At 37.8% G+C, this 9,540-nt stretch overlaps 1 long non-coding RNA gene across 1 annotated transcript in view; it reads right to left on the bottom strand.

The window, feature by feature from the left end:
• Positions 1–550: 550 nt before the first annotated feature.
• The window catches only part of LOC132001313 (uncharacterized), a 59,351-nt gene continuing 50,361 nt past the window's right edge, over positions 551–9,540 (bottom strand). The window contains exon 4 of the long non-coding RNA XR_009399578.1: positions 551–742. This is a non-coding gene — a long non-coding RNA (uncharacterized LOC132001313). The remainder of the gene's footprint in view (positions 743–9,540) is intronic.

Here is a 9,540-nt window from a genome sequence, read left to right as displayed (position 1 = left end):
AGTAATAGATAGTAAATAGATAGTAAATCTAAGAGATAGTAAATTAATGTTTGTGACCGAATGAGTGATTGTTAATTTCACTATTTCTTGCTATTGACAATAGCCAGATTATGGAAGCAGCCCAAGAGATGAATGGATAAGGAAGATACCAGGGTGTGTGTGTGTGTGTGTGTGTGTGTGTGTTTACTTAATGGAATTAAAAAAAAATAAAATCTTGCCATTTGCAACAACATGGATGGAGCTAAAGAGTATAATGATAAGTAAGTTAGTCAGAGAAAGGCAAATACCATATGAGTTCACATATATGTGGAATTTTAAAAACAAGACAAATGAGCAAAGGAAAAAAAAGAGAGACAAATCAAGAAACAGACTCTTAACTACAGAGAACAAACTGATGATTACCATTGGGGAGATGGGTAGAGGATTAGGGAACTAGGTGATGGGGATTAAGGAGTACACTCACGATGAGCACCGGGTGTTTCATGGAAGTGTTGAATCATCATATCAAACAACTGAAATTAATATTACACTAATATTAACATATGTTAACTATACTGAATTAAAACGAAAAGCTTAATGGGGAGCCTGGGTGGCACAGTTGGTTAAGAGTCCAACTCTTGGTTTCAGCTCAGGTCATGATGTCCAGGTGGTAAGATCAAGTCCCACATCAGGCTCCAAGTTCAGTGCAGAGTCTGCTTGAGATTCTCTCCATCTCCCACTCATGCTCTTTCTGTCTCTCTCTCTAAAATATATAAATGAATCTTCAATAAAATAAAATAAAAAGCTTAATTAAAAAAAAAACTTCACTGCGTCTTACTGAATAAACACAGATGTATTTAGAAAGCATTTCATCTCCTTCCCTCTCTTCCTTCCTCCATCTCCTTTTCGCACTGAGGCGAAGAAATAGTAATAATAATTACTACTCAGTGAAGCAAAATCTAAAGCCAGAAAAAAAAAACCCCAACAAACTAGACTTCATCAAAATTAAAAATTTCAGTGCGGTTGGGGCACCTCGGTGTTAAAGCCTCAGCATTCGGCTCTGGTCATGATCTCAAGGTCCTGGGATGGAGCCCCACATAGGCTTCTCTGCTCAGCAGGAGCCTGATTCCTCCTCTCTCTCTCTTTCTCTGCCTGCCTGCCTACCTATGATCTCTGTCAAATAAATAAATAAAATCTTAAAAAAAAAAAAAATGAGTGCAGCAAAGGATCCTATCAAGAGAGTGAAAAGACAACCCATAAAATGGGAGAAAATATTTGTAAATCATCTGTCCCATAAAGATATAAAGAAGTCCTACAACATGGGTCACTTAAGTGACTCAGTTGATTGGGCATCAGACTCTTGGTTTTGGCTCAGGTCATGATCTCAGGGTTGTGGGATTGAGCCCCAATTTGGGCTCTTCACTTGGTTCAGATTTGGCTTGAGAATCTTCTCCCCCACCTCTCTCCCCGCTCTCTTTCCCCCAAGCATATGCAATCTCTCTCTCTCTCTCAAATAAGTAAATAAATGATCTTTAAAAAAAAAAAAAAAAGAGAGAGAGAGTGCACTCAGTGCGTTAAGCCTCTACCTTCGGCTTATGTCATGATCTCAGAGTCCTGGCATCGAGTTCCATCGAGTTCCACATCAGGCTCTCTGCTCAGCAGGGAGCCTGCTTCCCCCTCTCTCTGCCTGCCTCTCTGCCTACTTGTGATCTCTCTGTCAAATAAATAAAATCTTTAATTAAAAAAAAAAAAGAGCTCCTACAACTAAATAATAAAAAAAAAAGTGAAGAATGGCAAAGGACTTAGACATTTTTCTAAAGAAGATATACAATGGTCAATAAGCACATGAAAAATGCTCAATATCTTTCATCATTAAGGAAATGCAAATCAAAACCACAGTAAGATAGCACTTTACACCCATCAGGATGAATATTATTGAAAAAAACCCACAAAACAAAAAAATAAGGGGTGTTGTAAGGATGTGAAGTTGGAACTCTTGTGTGTTGTTGGTGGGAATGTAAAATGGAGCAACTACTGTGGAAAATGCTATGGCGTTTCCTCAAAAATGTAAATATAGAATTCTCCTGTGACTCAGCAATTCCACATATGGGTATATACCCAAAAGAATTAAAAGCAAGGACTTGAAGAGATATTTGCTTACCCATGTTTGGAGCAGCATTACTCACAGTCAGCCAAAAGGTGGAAGCAAACCAAGTGTCCATCAACAGATGAATGGATAAAGAAATTGTGGAATATATACTCAGTGGAGTATTATTTGCCCTTGAAAAGGAAGGGAATTCTGTCACATGCTACAACATGGATGAAACTCGAGGACATTATACTAAGTGAAATAAACTAGTCACAAAAAGACAATATTGTTAATTCCATTTACATGAGGTACCTAAAGTAGTCAAATTCATAGGGACAGAAAATAGAATGGTGGTTGCCAGGGGCAGGGGGAGGAGGAGATAGGGAGTTATCGTTTAACGGATACTAAGTTTCAGTTGGGATGATGAAAAAAGTTCTGGAGATGGATAGTGTGGATAATTGCAAAACAATCTAAGTGTACTTAATGACGCTGAACTGTAACTTAAAAATGGTTGAAAGTCCATAGGAGATTCTCAATGTCACAAAAAAAACTGAGGGTTGCCAGAGGGGAGTGGGGGGAGGGAGAGGGTGGTGGGTTATGTACATTGGGGAGGGTATGTGCTATGGTTGAGTGCTGTGAAGTGTGTAAACCTGGCGATTCACAGACCTGTACCTCTGGGGTTAATAATACATTATATGTTAATACACTTTTAAAAAATGAAAAAAAAAATGGTTGAAAGGGTAAACTTTATGTTATGTATATTTTACTACAATTTTTTTTACAAAAAAACTTAAACCAGAAATCTAGGACTCTTTCTCAAGTCTTTCCTTTCCCTTTATTCTCCATCTGCTCCCAACTGTTTCCCCACATCCAGTCCATCAACATATCCAAAATACACCTTAAAACTGACTGTTTCTTTCCACCTCTGTTACCACCACACCAGCTCAAGACATAATCATCTCTCACATACACCACTTCAGTAGCCTCCTAACCGAACTCGTTTTTCTAATCTTGTTTCCCTCAAAACCATCCACACAGCACACAGCATGAAGGTACTCCTTGACAGGAAAATCAGAGCGTGCCAGCCATTCACTACGTTATTAGCAATTGACTACATTATGAGATAATACCAACAATTTATGACATTACCAGATATAATACTTGTGTATATTCATGTTATATATATTACATATATTATATAAATATACTGTATATCATATATTTTTTCATATACTAAAATAGTAAGTTTTTTTAACACATATGTATATGTATACACCATATGATATATAATATAGGTCTCATATACTGTAAGAAACATGAAAATATCATATATATATAATATATCTTATATGTGTGTTTAACAAAATGTTCCAGATATATTCATTACAAAAACTTTTTGCCAACTTGGAACACAATAAGCTTGCTTAAGCTGATAAAGGATATTTACCAAAACCTGTAGCAAATTTCATACTTAATATTAACACTAAAATTACAATATAATGGAGACACCTCGCTGGCTTAGTCAGTAGACCAAGTGACTCTTGATCTCAGGGTCATGAGTTCAAGCTCCATGTTGGGTGTAGAGATAACTTAAAAAAAAAAAAAAAAAAAACTTGGAAAAAGACAATACAATACAAACATTAAAAATAGTCATCTTGGGCTCAGTAAGTTAAGGGTCTGCTTTCAGCTCAGGTCATGATCCTGGGCTCTGGGCTTGCCAACCCCCCAACCATACGGCTCCCTGCTCAGTGGGGAGCCTGATTCTCCCTCTCCCTCTGCTACCTCCCTGCCCCGACTCATGGCTCATGCTCTTTCTCTGGCTTGCTCTCTCTCTCTCTCTCAAATAAATAAATAAATAAAATCTTTATAAAAAATTTATATATTCATCTTATATTGGGATCAAAACAAAGATGGCTATTACTGCTTCCATACAATAAGTACTAGAGGCTGTAAGCAGTGCAAGCAAAGATATAAAAGGTATACGGATTTTTTTTTAAGATTTTATGTATTTATTTGACGGGGCGGGGGGTAGCACAAGCAGATGGAGTGGCAGGCAGAGGGAGAGGGAGAAGCAGGCTCAACACCAAGCAGGGAGCCCAATGCAGGGCTCCATCCGAAGGCAGACCCCTAACTAACTTAGCCACCCAGGTGCCCCAAAGGAATATGGATTTTAAGACATAAAAGTGCCCTTACTCATACAGGATATGATTGTCTGGAAGAAAAACCCAAAAGAATCTTCAAGTAAACTACTGGAGTTAGTAAAAAGTTTCAATAAGTTTCTGACTATAGGATTGACAAACTAAAATCAATGATTAATAAATTAGCAATTATAAAATACAATTCTTAAAAGACAGCTCATGCAATAGCAATAAAAACCAAAAGGCACCTAGGATAGAACTAAAAGATGCCTTGATCAAACAAAGAAGTGCAAAAGAAAAAGTATATGGAGAACATTATAAAATAAGTATTTCTTAAAAGGTCTAAGTAAATGGAGAGTTCTACTCTGCTTTTAGATTGGAAAAATCATCATCAGAAAGATGTCAATTCTCCCAGGTTGATTTGTAGACTTAATGCAAAAGTAAAAATCTCAAATGTACATGGTATTGCAAGGGGAAAATAACAGCAAAAAATGTAGATGGAGCACCTGGGTGGCTCAGATGGTTAAGCGTCTGCCTTCGGCTCCGGTGATGATTTCCAGGTTCTGGGATCCTGCCCCATGTCAGGCTGCTTCTCCTTCTCCTCTGCCTCTCTCCCCTGCTTGTGCTCTCTCTGTCTCTCTCTCTCTCAAATGAATAAATAAAATCTTTTTTTAAAAACTATAGATGAATTTGCCTTATCAAATATCAGGATAGATGTTGAGCAAGTGCCTGACTGGCTCAGTTGGAAGAGCATGGGACTCTCGATCTCAGGGTTCTGAGTGCAAGCCCCATGTTGGGTGCAGAGATTACTAAGCAAATATGAATAAATAAACTTAAAAAAAAAGAGATAGGTGCTAAAGGAATAGTGACTAAAAAGTGTAGTATTGCCACAGAAAAAGCTAAATAGACTTTTGGTACATATCAGTGTCTTAGTTGGACATTTGATTTATGACCCAGGTAGAACTTCAGATTGTTGGACAAAGGACAGACTTTTCAATAAATGGAGCTGAGATCATTAAATAATCACACAGGGGAAAAAATGAAACTAGATCCTTTTTTTTTTTTAAGATTTTATTTATTTATTTAACAGAGAGAGACACAGCAGAAGAGGGAATACAAGCAGGGGGGGTGGGAGAGGGAGAGGAAGGCATCCTGCTGAATAGGAGCCCGATATGGGGCTCGATCCCAGGACCCTGGTATAATGACCTGAGCAGAAGGCAGATGCTTAACAACTGAGCCACCCAGGCCCTCCAAAACTAGATCCTTTTTCACACCACATACAAAAAATCAGTTCCAAGACCTAAAAATGAAAAGTGAAACTATAAAGCTTTTAGAAGAGAATAGTGAACACTATCTTTCTCATTTTCGAATAGAAAAGGATATCTTAAAACAGAAAAAGATGATTCATCATAAAAAAGAAAAGAATGATAATATGTAGATATCAAAATAAACTTTCATTCACAAAAGACACCAGTAAAAGATATTTACAACATAGATAATCAACTAAGTATCCCAAATTTACAAAGATTTCCTGCAAATCAATGGGATAAAGGCAAACAACCTAAAAGAAAAATGGGCATAAAATTATAAGGTATACTTCAGAAGGAAAAAAAAAATACAAATAGCCAAATAGCACATGAAACATTGTTTAATCTCATTATGTATTGGGGATGTGGAATATTAAAGCCACAATGAAATACCACTACACATATCAGATGGATAAAAATTACAAAACCTGAAAATCCTGAGTGTTGATAAGAAAATGGAGCAATGAGGGGCACCTGGATGCCTCAGTGGATTAAAGCCTCTGCCTTCGGCTCAGGTCATGATCTCGGGGTCCTGGGATTGAGCCCCGCATTGGCCTCTCTGCTCAGCAGGGAGCCTGCTTCCCCCCTCTCTCTCTGCCTGCCTCTCTGCCTATTTGTGGTCTCTGTCTGTCAAATAAATAAATAAAATCTTTAAAAAAAAAAAACTAATGGGGATGGGAATTAGTGTAACCACTCTGGAAAACAACATGGGATTAATCTCCTAAAGCTGAAAATGTATCACAATGCAACAATCTCTGTTTTAGGTATACTCCTTAGAGACAGACATGCTTCTGCATTGGACACGTGCACCGAAATGTAGACAGCAGTCTTAGTATAATTGCAAAAAACTGGAAACAACCTAAACATAATTTTGAGCCAAAAATCCGAATTACAAGAGTGCATCCTATATTATTTCTTCATATAAAACTTAAAAAATGAAGAAATATTTATGTAGAGATACAGACACAAAACTATAAAGAAAAGCAAGGCAATTATTCCTATAAAAGCCAAGAGTGGTGACCTCTACCTAGGAAAAGGACAACTGTGACTAACACGGAACACACAGGGAACTTCTGGAGTTACCACGGTATTCTGTTTCTTAGACCTGGAGAATGGTTACATAGGGTTTGCTTTACAACCAAAATGTAGATTTCTATTTTTTTTTTACACTTTTCTATATGTTATATTTTACAAGAGAAAGATTAAAACTGACAGCTCTGCCAAGATGAATCCAGAGGTGCAGCACGACTCCAAAAAAGAATCTTATGAAACATGACAAGTTGATTCTAAAATCATAAAGAGCAGAGGGCCAAGGAAAACCAAGATGATTTTTATAAAAAAATAATTAAGTCAAGGGGTTCATATTGACAGATCATAAGACTTATAATAATACTCTAATTATTAAGAGACTGGGAAGAGACATAGGGATAAACAACAAGGACAGAATACAAAGGGGCACCTGGGTGGCTCCATTGGTTGAACGCCCAAGTCTTGACTTTGGCTCTGGTCATGATCTCAGGGTCATGAGATGGAACCCCACATTGGGCTCCACACTCAGCCAGAGTCTGCTTGAGATACTCTCTCTCCCTCTCCCTCTGCCCTTCCCCCTGCTCACACATTCACTCTCTCTCTAAATAAATAAGTAAAATATTTTAAATAAATAAAGTGAATAAAATTTAAAATTTTTAAGGAAAAGAACAGCATAGACAGTCCAGAAATCAAGTCATGCCCACAGAGAATCGAGTCATGCCCACAGGGGAACTTGACGGAGGTCCCATCACAAGTCAACAAATATACTGGAATGTAAGAAATAAAGTAAAAGGGACCCCCAACTCACATTATAATGAAAATAAAACCCTAATAGAATAAAGACCTCAGGATAGAGAAGGTAGACAGAAACTACTCTTTGCCCACCAAATCTACTCTCCCATTCTTCCAGAATAATTCTTCCAGAATAATCACATTGTATCTGGGCATGTTCTCCAGCCTCACCTGGAGATGGACCTGGTAATGGATTGTAAGCAGAAATGCTGACTGCCCCTTGCAGCTCTGGAACTTGACATTAGGTAGGCCTCCTCCATGCTTTCCTTTTCTTTCCTGTGGGTTGGAATTTGAATACGGCAGCAATCCAGCTGTGGGTGTACAACATGGCAATATGCCCAAGGGGATGGCAAACTCATGGGATGGCATGACCTTGGCTCCCAAATGCGTAGGTACAGCAAAGCCACCTCAGCAATCGGGACTACTCATCTTGGGACTGTTTTGTGAGAGAATAAATGTCCCTAATCTTTTTTTTTTTTTAAGATTTTATTTATTCATTTATTTGTCAGTGAGAGAGAGAGTACACACAAGCAGGCAGAGTGGGAAGCAGAGGAAACGAGAGAAGCAGGCGCCTTGCCGAGCAAAGAGCCCGATGAGGGACTTGATCCGAGGACCCTGGGATCATGACCTGAGCCGAAGGCAGCAGCTTAAACAACTGAGCCCCCCAGGCGTCCCTAAATGTCCCTATTCTTTAACACACACCATTCTGGGGTCTCTTTGTCATAGCATCTCTGTCTTCACGGACACAGAAATATTTTGTAACCATGACTCAAAGAGCACCAATTAGACGGAAAAACGTCAATAAATCTGCCTACATTATAAAATGAAAAATATCTATACCATAAAACACCATAAATAATGTAAAAATAGAAGCTATAAATGAGGGTGCCTGGGTAGTTCGGTGGGTTAAGCCTCTGTCTTCAGCTCAGGTCATGATCTCAGGGTCCTGGGATCGAGTCCTGCATTGGGCTCTCTGCTCAGCAGGGAGCCTGCTTCCTCCTTTCTCTCTCTCTGCCTGCCTTTCTGCCTACTTGTGATCTCTCTCTGTCAAATAAATAAAATCTTTTTAAAATTAAAAAAAAAAGAAGCTATAAATGAAAGCAGAGATTTATAATGCATACCCAGGTTATATAAAAAATGCCTCTCCAGGTCAGTGGAGAAAAGATAACCTAATAGAAACAACAAAGGAAATAAACATGAAATCACAGAAGAAACCAAAAGGCCAAGGAAACATTGTAAAAAATGTTCAACTTCAGTAGTAATCAGATAAATGTAAATTTAAACTACCCCCCCTAAAAATACCATTCACATCCCAAAATTGAAAAATTCAAAATAAATATTAAAGTCTAACAATACCAAACGTTGGCATTAGCAACAGGAATTCTTGTACCCTGTTTTTGTTGCGGCTTAAATTATAGAACCACTTTGAAGAATAACTTAGAGATCTAGTAAAGTTGAGGGTGCATCTTACTATAATAGAGTAATTCTACTTTCAGGTATACATCCCAGAGAAACTCTTGTGCAAGAGTATTAACTGCAGCATTATTTATAATATACAAGAGTACAAGAGTATTACAAGATATACAAGAGTATTAACTGCAGCATTATTTATAATAGTTGAAAACTGGAATCGACCTGAAAGTCCACCAGCAAGAAAACAGATAGAGGTAGCAGCACCAAAAATAAATCTCAAAACTTAATGGCAAATGGAAAAAAGCAATCTGCCAGCAGGTATGTCTGGTATGTCCAAGATACAGTTTAAACTATGCAAAAAGTACCATGTAGTAAACATGTAGTAAAAGCATGTGAATGATAAACACCAAATATGAATTTCTAGAGAATGTTGTGGCCTCTGTGGACAGAAGGTAGGGAATGAGTGTGTATGTGTGTGTGTGTGTGTGTGTGTGTGCACATGCTTTACATTGTTTTTTTTTGTTTTGATTTTGTTTGTTTTTATAACATAAAGTTTATTTACAGTAGATGGAAGAAAGTGTTTCTTTATAAAGAATAATATGGAAAAAAAGAAGAATGTGAGCTTATAAATGCAAGTGGAATGATAGAATTAGAAAATCACCATTGGTCCTGGGATCGAGTCCCGCATCGGGCTCTCTGCTTAGCAGGGAGCCTGCTTCCTCCTCTCTCTCTGCCTGCCTCTCCGTCTACTTGTGATTTCTGCCTGTCAAATAAATAAATAAAATCTTTAAAA

Source organism: Mustela nigripes, chromosome 14 (genome assembly GCF_022355385.1).
Source record: "Mustela nigripes isolate SB6536 chromosome 14, MUSNIG.SB6536, whole genome shotgun sequence".
Lineage (NCBI taxonomy): Eukaryota > Metazoa > Chordata > Mammalia > Carnivora > Mustelidae > Mustela > Mustela nigripes.
This window is presented reverse-complemented; position numbering and strand designations above follow the sequence as displayed.